The sequence below is a fragment of the Arachis stenosperma genome, chromosome 3 (genome assembly GCF_014773155.1).
Source record: "Arachis stenosperma cultivar V10309 chromosome 3, arast.V10309.gnm1.PFL2, whole genome shotgun sequence".
Taxonomy (NCBI): Eukaryota; Viridiplantae; Streptophyta; class Magnoliopsida; order Fabales; family Fabaceae; genus Arachis; species Arachis stenosperma.
Genome location: NC_080379.1, coordinates 72,550,544 through 72,559,998, shown reverse-complemented (window position 1 = coordinate 72,559,998; position 9,455 = coordinate 72,550,544). Strand labels below are relative to the sequence as shown.

The 9,455-nt window shown below is 40.8% G+C and overlaps 1 non-coding gene across 1 annotated transcript; it reads left to right on the top strand.

The window, feature by feature from the left end:
* Positions 1 to 4,697: 4,697 nt before the first annotated feature.
* Positions 4,698 to 4,801, top strand: LOC130971231 (small nucleolar RNA R71). The gene has a single exon (XR_009082462.1). It is a non-coding gene; the product is annotated as a small nucleolar RNA R71 (small nucleolar RNA).
* Positions 4,802 to 9,455: the final 4,654 nt, after the last annotated feature.

Genomic DNA, 9,455 nt, shown 5'->3' with positions numbered 1-9,455 from the left:
GTCCTTTTCAGTCTCTGAATCAGATTTTTGCTCAGGTCCCTCAATTTCAGCCAGAAAATACCTAAAATCACAGAAAAAACACACAAACTCATAGTAAAGTCCAGAAAAGTGAATTTTAACTAAAAACTAATAAAAATATACTAAAAACTAACTAGATCATACTAAAAACATACTAAAAACAATGCCAAAAAGCGTACAAATTATCCGCTCATCACAACACCAAACTTAAATTGTTGCTTGTCCTCAAGCAACTGAAGATCAAATAAGATAAAAAAGAAGAGAATATGCAATGAATTCCAAAAACATCTATGAAGATCAGTATCAATTAGATGAGCGGGGCTTTTAGCTTTTTGCCTCTGAATAGTTTTGGCATCTCACTCTATCCTTTGAAATTCAGAATAATTGGCTTCTTTAGGAACTCAGAATCCAGATTGTGTCATTGATTCTCCTAGTTAAGTATGATGGTTCTTGAACACAGCTACTTATTGAGTCTTGGCCGTGGCCCAAAGCACTCTGTCTTCCAGTATTACCACCGGATACATTCATGCCACAGACACATAATTGGGTGAACCTTTTCAGATTGTGACTCAGCTTTGCTAGAGTCCCCAACTGGAGGTGTCCAGGGTTCTTAAGCACACTCTTTTTGCCTTGGATCACAACTTTATTTCTTTCTCTTTCTTTCTTTTTCTCTTTTCTTTTTCGTTTTTTTTTTCGCCTCTTTTTTTTTTGTATTCACTGCTTTTTCTTGCTTCAAGAATCATTTTTATGATTTTTCAGATCCTCAGTAACATGTCTCCTTTTTCATCATTCTTTCAAGAGCCAACATTCATGAACCACAAATTCAAAAGACATATGCACTGTTTAAGCATACATTCAGAGAACAAAAGTGTTGCCACCACATCAAAATAATTAAACTGTTATAAAATTCAAAATTCATGCAATTCTTTTCTTTTTCAATTAAGAACATTTGTTTATTTAAGAAAGGTGATGGATTCATAGGACATTCATAACTTTAAGGCATAGACACTAAGACACTAATGATCATAAGACACAAACATGGACAAACATAAAGCATAAATTTTCGAAAAACCAAGAAAATAAAGAACAAGGAGATTAAAGAACGGGTCCACCTTAGTGATGGCGGCTTGTTCTTCCTCTTGAAGGTCTTATGGAGTGCTTGAGCTCCTCAATGTCTCTTCCTTGTCTTTGTTGCTCCTCTCTCATGATTCTTTGATCTTCTCTAATTTCATGGAGGAGGATGGAATGTTCTTGGTGCTCCACCCTTAGTTGTCCCATGTTGGAACTCAATTCTCCTAGGGAGGTGTTAAGTTGCTCCCAATAATCTTGTGGAGGAAAGTGCATCCCTTAAGGCATCTCAGGGATCTCATGATGAGAGGGGTCTCTTGTTTGCTCCATCCTTTTCTTAGTGATGGGCTTGTCCTCATCAATGGGGATGTCTCCCTCTATGTCAACACCCACTGAATAACAGAGGTGACAAATGAGGTGAGGAAAGGCTAACCTTGCTAAGTTAGAGGACTTGTCTGCCACCTTATAGAGTTCTTGGGCTATAACCTCATGAACTTCCACTTCTTCTCCAATCATGATGCTATGAATCATGATGGCCCGGTCTAGAGTAACTTCAGACCGGTTGCTAGTGGGAATGATTGAGCGTTGGAGAAACTCCAACCATCCTCTAGCCACGGGCTTGAGGTCATGCCTTCTTAATTGAACCGGCTTCCCTCTTGAATCTCTCTTCCATTGGGCGCCCTCTTCACAAATGTCAGTGAGGACTTGCTCCAACCTTTGATCAAAGTTGACCCTTCTAGTGTAAGGATGTTCATCTCCTTGCATCATAGGCAAGTTGAATGCCAACCTCACATTTTCCGGACTAAAATCCAAGTATTTCCCCCGAACCATAGTAAGCCAATTCTTTGGATCCGGGTTCACACTTTGATCATGGTTCTTGGTGATCCATGCATTGGCATAGAACTCTTGAACCATCAAGATTCCGACTTGTTGAATGGGGTTGGTGAGAACTTCCCAACCTCTTCTTCGGATCTCATGTCGGATCTCCGGATATTCACTCTTTTTGAGTGAAAAAGGGACCTCGAGGATCACCTTCTTCAAGGCCACAACTTCATAGAAGTGGTATTGATGCACCCTTGAGATGAATCTCTCCATCTCCCATGACTCGGAGGTGGAAGCTTTTGCCTTCCCTTTCCTCTTTCTAGAGGTTTCTCCGGCCTTGGATGCCATAAATGGTTATGGAAAAACAAAAAGCAACGCTTTTACCACACCAAACTTAAAAGGTTTGCTCGTCCTCGAGCAAAAGAAGAAAGAAGAGAGTAGAAGAAGAAGAAATGAGGAAGAAGGGAGTGGCTTAGTGTTCGGCCAAAGAGGGTGAGAAGTTGTGTTTAGGTTGTGTGAAAATGAAGGGGTGAAGAAGGGTTTATATAGGAGAGGGGGGATCATGGTTCGGTCATATATGGGTGGGTTTGGGAGGGAAAGTGGTTTGAATTTGAAGGGTGAGGTAGGTGGGGATCCTATGGGGTCCACAGATCCTGAGGTGTCAAGGAAAAGTCATCCCTGCACCAAATGGCATTCAAAATCACGTTTTGAGCCAATTCTGGCGTTAAACGCCGGGCTGGTGCCCATTTCTGGCGTTTAACGCCAGGTTCTTGCCCTTTCCTGGCGTTTAACGCCCTTCTGGTGCCCCTTTCTGGCGTTAAACGCCCAGAATGGTGCCAGACTGGGCGTTAAACGCCCAACTGCTAACCTTACTGGCGTTTAAACGCCAGTAGGTTCTTCCTCCAGGGTGTGCTATTTTTCTTCCTGTTTTTCATTCTGTTTTTGTTTTTTCAATTGATTTTGTGACTTCTCATGATCATCAACCTACAAAATAAAATAAAATAACAAAAGAAAATAGATAAAATATAACATTGGGTTGCCTCCCAACAAGCGCTTCTTTAATGTCAGTAGCTTGACAGATGGCTCTCATGGAGCCTCACATTTTCTCAGAGTAATGTTGGAACCTCCCAACACCAAACTTAGAGTTTGAATGTGGGGGTTCAACACCAAACTTAGAGTTTGGTTGTGGCCTCCCAACACCAAACTTAGAGTTTGACTGTGGGGGCTCTGTTTGACTCTGATTTGAGAGAAGCTTTTCATGCTTCCTCTCCATGGTGACAGAGGGATATCCTTGAGCCTTAAACACAAAGGATTCTTCATCCACTTGAATGGTCAGTTCACCTCCATCAACATCAATCACAGCCTTTGCTGTGGCTAGGAAGGGTCTGCCAAGGATGATGGATTCATCCATGCACTTCCCAGTCTCTAGGACTATGAAATCAGCAGGGATGTAGTGGTCTTCAATCTTCACCAAAACATCCTCTACAAGTCCATGAGCTTGTTTTATTGAGATGTCTGCCATCTCTAATGAGATTCTTGCAGCTTGCACCTCAAAGATCCCTAGCTTTTCCATTACAGAGAGAGGCATGAGGTTTACACTTGACCCTAAGTCACACAGAGCCTTCTTGAAGGTCATGGTGCCTATGGTACAAGGTATTGAAAACTTCCCAGGATCTTGTCTCTTTTGAGGTAATTTCTGCCTAGACAAGTCATCCAGTTCTTTGGTGAGCAAAGGGGGTTCATCCTCCCAAGTCTCATTTCCAAATAACTTGTCATTTAGCTTCATGATTGCTCCAAGTTATTTAGCAACTTGCTCTTCAGTGACATACTCATCCTCTTCAGAGGAAGAATACTCATCAGAGCTCATGAAGGGCAGAAGTAAGTCCAATGGAATCTCTATGGTCTCATTTTGAGCCTCAGATTCCCATGGTTCCTCATTGGGGAACTCAGTGGAGGTCAGTGCACGCCCATTGAGGTCTTCCTCAGTGGCGTTCACTTCCTCTCCTTCCTCTCCAAATTCGGCCATGTTGATGGCCTTGTACTCTTCTTTTGGATTTTCTTCTGTGTTGCTTGGAAGAGTACTTGGAGGGAGTTCAGTAACTTTCTTGCTCAGCTGTCCCACTTGTGCCTCCAAATTCCTAATGGAGGACCTTGTTTCAGTCATGAAACTTTGAGTGGTCTTGATCAGATCAGAGACCATAGTTGCTAAGTCAGAGGGGTTCTGCTTAGAATTCTCTATCTGTTGCTGAGAAGATGATGGAAAAGGCTTGCCATTGCTAAACCTGTTTCTTCCACCATTATTGTTGTTGAAACCTTGTTGAGGTCTCTCTTGATTCTTCCATGAGAAATTTGGGTGATTTCTCCATGAAGAATTATAGGTGTTTCCATAGGGTTCTCCTAGGTAATTCACCTCTTCCATTGAAAGGTTCTCAGGATCGTAAGCTTTTTCTTCAGATGAAGCATCCTTAGTACTGTTTGGTGCATTTTGCATTCCAGACAGACTTTGAGAAATCAAATTGACTTGCTGAGTCAATATTTTGTTCTGAGCCAATATGGCATTCAGAGTATCAATCTCAAGAACTCCTTTCTTCTGACTTGTCCCATTGTTCACAGGATTCCTTTCAGAAGTGTACATGAATTGGTTATTTGTAACCATTTCAATTAGCTCTTGAGCTTCTGTAGGCGTCTTCTTCAAATGAAGAGATCCTCCAGCAGAGCTATCCAAAGACATCTTGGACAGTCCAGAGAGATCATCATAGAAAATACCTATGATGCTCCATTCAGAAAGCATGTCAGATGGACATTTTCTGATCAATTGTTTGTATCTTTCCCAAGCTTCATAGAGGGATTCTCCATCCTTCTGTCTGAAGGTTTGGACTTCCACTCTAAGCTTACTCAATTTTTGAGGTGGAAAGAACTTTGCCAAGAAGGCATTGACTAGCTTTTCCCATGAGTCCAGACTTTCTTTAGGTTGTGAGTCCAACCATATCCTAGCTCTGTCTCTTACAGCAAAAGGGAATAGCATAAGTCTGTAGACCTCAGGGTCTACCCCATTAGTCTTGACAGTGTCACAGATTTGCAAGAATTCAGCTAAGAACTGATGAGGATCTTCCAATGGAAGTCCATGGAACTTGCAATTCTGTTGCATTAGAGAAACTAATTGAGGCTTAAGCTCAAAGTTGTTTGCTCCAATGGCAGGGATAGAGATGCTTCTCCCATAGAAGTCGGGAGTAGGTGCAGTAAAGTCACCCAGCACCTTCCTTGCATTGTTGGCATTGTTGTTGTTTTCGGCTGCCATGGGTTCTTCTTCTTTGAAGATTTCTGTTAGGTCCTCTACAGAGAGTTGTGCCTTAGCTTCTCTTAGCTTTCGCTTCAAGGTCCTTTCAGGTTCAGGGTCAGCTTCAACAAGAATGCCTTTGTCTTTGCTCCTGCTCATATGAAAGAGAAGAGAACAAAAAAATATGGAATCCTCTATGTCACAGTATAGAGATTCCTTGAGGTGTCAGAGGAACAGAAAAATAGAAGAAAGAGGTAGAAGAATTCAAACTTAATCAAATAGAGTTCGAATTGTGCATTGAGAAGGAGTGGTACTCCATAAATAGAAGGATGTGAGAAGAGGAGAATAGAATTTTCGAAAATTAAGTAAAAGATTTTGAAAACATTTTGAAAAACACTAATTGATTTTCAAAAACAAAAGTGGGAAAGAAGTAAAGTGATTTTTGAAAAAGGTTTTGAAATTAGAAATTAAAAAGATTTGATTGAAAACTATTTTGAAAAAGGTGTGATTGAGAAGATATGATTGGTTTTTAAAAGATGTGATTGAGAAGATATGATTTGAAAAACATTTAAAAAAATTTGATTTTGAAAATTAATGACTTGCCTAACAAGAAAAGATATGATTCAAACATTAAACCTTTCTCAACAGAAAAGGCAACATACTTGAAATGTTCAATCAAATCATTAATTGTTAGCAAGTATCTTTAAAAAAGGAAAGAAATTGATTTTGAAAACATTTGATTGAAAAGATATGATTTGAAAAAGATTTGATTTTGAAAAACTTTGAAAACTTTGAAAAAAAAATTGATTTGAAAACAAAATTCCTCCCTCTTGTGCCATCCTGGCGTTAAACGCCCAGAATGGTGCACATTCTGGCGTTTAACGCCCAATGCACTACCTTTTTGGGCGTTAAACGCCCAACCAGGCACCCTGGCTGGCGTTTAAACGCCAGTCTGTCCTTCTTCACTGGGCGTTTTGAACGCCCAGCTTTTTCTGTGTAATTCCTCTGCTGCATGTTCTGAATCTTCAGTTCCCTGTACTATTGACTTGAAAATAGAACCAAGATCAAATAAACAATGCATGCAAGACACCAAACTTAAAATTAGACACTAGACTCAAACAAGAAACATAAAATATTTTTGGTTTTTTATGGTTTTGTAATTTTTTTGTGCTTTTTTCGAAAATTATATGAAAATAGAAAATAAAGGTTTCAGAATTCTCAGTTTGGATTCCAGGAATCATTGCAATGCTAGTCTAAGACTCCGGTCCAGGAATTAGACATGGCTTCACAGCCAGCCAAGCTTTCAAAGAAAGCTTCGGTCCAAAACACTAGACATGGCCAATGGCCAGCCAAGCCTTAGCAAATCATTGCTCCAATAGCAAGATTGATAGAGATCAACAAGCTCTTGTGATGATAAGTTGAAAACTCGGTCCAATAAGATTAGACATGGCTTCACAGCCAGCCAGATTTCAACAGATCATCATGAAACTCTAGAACTCATTCTTAAGAATTCTGAAGAAAAATACCTAATCTAAGCAACAAGATGAACCGTCAGTTGTCCATACACAAAACAATCCCCGGCAACGGCGCCAAAAACTTGGTGCGCGAAATCGTGATCACTACAACTTCGCACAACTAACCAGCAAGTGCACTGGGTCGTCCAAGTAATAAACCTTACGCGAGTAAGGGTCGATCCCACGGAGATTGTTGGTATGAAGCAAGCTATGGTCACCTTGTAAATCTTAGTCAGGCAGACTCAAATGGGTATGGATGATGAATAAAACATAAAGATAAAGATAGAGATACTTATGTATATCATTGGTGAGAGCTTCAGATAAGCGTATGAAGGTGCTTTCCCTTCCGTCTCTCTGCTTTCCTACTGTCTTCATCCAATCCTTCTTACTCCTTTCCATGGCAAGCTTATGCAAGGGTTTCACCGTTGTCAGTGGCTACCTCCCATCCTCTCAGTGGAAATGTTCAACGCACCCTGTCACGGCACGGCTATCCATCTGTCGGTTCTCGGTCAGGCCGGAATAGAATCCAGTGATTCTTTTGCGTCTGTCACTAACGCCCCGCCTGCTAGGAGTTTGAAGCACGTCACAGTCATTCAATCATTGAATCCTACTCAGAATACCACAGACAAGGTTAGACCTTCCGGATTCTCTTGAATGCCGCCATCAGTTCTTGCCTATACCACAAAGACTCTGATCTCACAGAATGGCTGGCTCATTTGTCAGGCGAGCACTCGGTTGTCAGGCGATCAACCATGCATCGTGTATCAGGAATCCAAGAGATATTCACCCAATCTAAGGTAGAACGGAGGTGGTTGTCAGTCACACGTTCATAGGTGAGAATGATGATGAGTGTCACGGATCATCACATTCATCAAGTTGAAGAACAAGTGATATCTTGGACAAAGAACAAGCGGAATTGAATTGAAGAACAATAGTAATTGCATTAATACTCGAGGTACAGCAGAGCTCCACACCTTAATCTATGGCGTGTAGAAACTCCACCGTTGAAAATACATAAGAACAGGGTCTAGGCATGGCCGAATGGCCAGCCTCCCAAAGTGAGTTCAATCATAAAAACATGATCAAAAGCTCCCTCCAATACAATAGTAAAAGGTCTTATATATAGAGAACTAGTAGCCTAGGGTGTACAGAGATGAGTAAATGACATAAAAATCCACTTCCGGGCCCACTTGGTGTGTGCTTGGGCTGAGCAATGAAGCATTTTCGTGTAGAGACTCTTCTTGGAGTTAAACGCCAGCTTTTGTGCCAGTTTGGGCGTTTAACTCCCATTTAGGTGCCAGTTCCGGCGTTTAACGCTGGAAATTCTGAGGGTGACTTTGAACGCCGGTTTGGGCCATCAAATCTTGGGCAAAGTATGGACTATCATATATTGCTGGAAAGCCCAGGATGTCTACTTTCCAACGCCGTTGAGAGTGCGCCAATTGGGCCTCTGTAGCTCCAGAAAATCTACTTCGAGTGCAGGGAGGTCAGAATCCAACAGCATCTGCAGTCCTTTTCAGTCTCTGAATCAGATTTTTGCTCAGGTCCCTCAATTTCAGCCAGAAAATACCTGAAATCACAGAAAAAAACACACAAACTCATAGTAAAGTCCAGAAAAGTGAATTTTAACTAAAAACTAATAAAAATATACTAAAAACTAACTAGATCATACTAAAAACATACTAAAAACAATGCCAAAAAGCGTACAAATTATCCGCTCATCACCTGCATTTTCACCTTTGTACGCACGCACACATGACCCCTTTTCTTATAAACAGACAATAAAAAGACCCCTTAGTGTGTGCACAGAAAATCATTTTCACCCCACCTGCCGGGTGCGTGCGCACATGCTTGTGCGTCTGCACACCATGTACTTTCACCCCTGTGTGCGCATGCACAGACCTGTGTACGTACGTGATAAACCCTAATTTTGTGGTTTATCTTGTGTTTAATTTGGAGAATTTTATCAACTTTTCTCACATTTATTCAATAAAATAGAATGGTTTTGTGAATCTCTCCTAATTTGTGCTTAAGAGAGAAAACATGCTTTTTAGGCCCTTAAATTGCTAATTTTAATTCACTTTAATTCCATTCGATACCTTGATATGTTTGTTGAGTGATTTCAGATTCATAAGGCAAGTATTGGATGGAAGAGGCGAAGAGAAAAGCATGCAAAGTAGAGAATTCATGAAGAAATGAGGATTTGTTGAACTGAAGGCCACGCGTACGCGTGAGAAGGAGATTTGCCAGTGATGCGTACACGTCACCCACGCACACACGTGACCAGAGAATCATCAAGCGACGCGTACTCGTCGTCCACGCACATGCGTGACATTGGTCACCGATAAACCGCTATTTTATGATTTATTTTTTGCTTACTTTAGTGGATTTTATACATCATTCTCACACTTATTCATTGAATTCGCATGTTTTACATTTTCCTTCCTAATTTTGTGCTTTGATTGAAAACATGCTTCTTTGACCTTAAATTTGCTAATTTTAATCCTCTCTTATTACCATTCGATGCTGTTGTATGTTTGTTAAGTGGTTTCCAGGTTTATAGGGCAGGAATGGCTTAGAGGATGGAAAGGAAGCATGCAAAAGTGGAAGGAATACAAGAAATTGAAGGAATTGTGAAGCTGTCAATCCTGACCTCTTCGTACTAAATCGATCATAACTTGAGCTACAGAGGTCCAAATGAAGCGGTTCTAGTTGCGTTAGAAAGCTAACATCCGGGGCTTCGAAATGATACATAA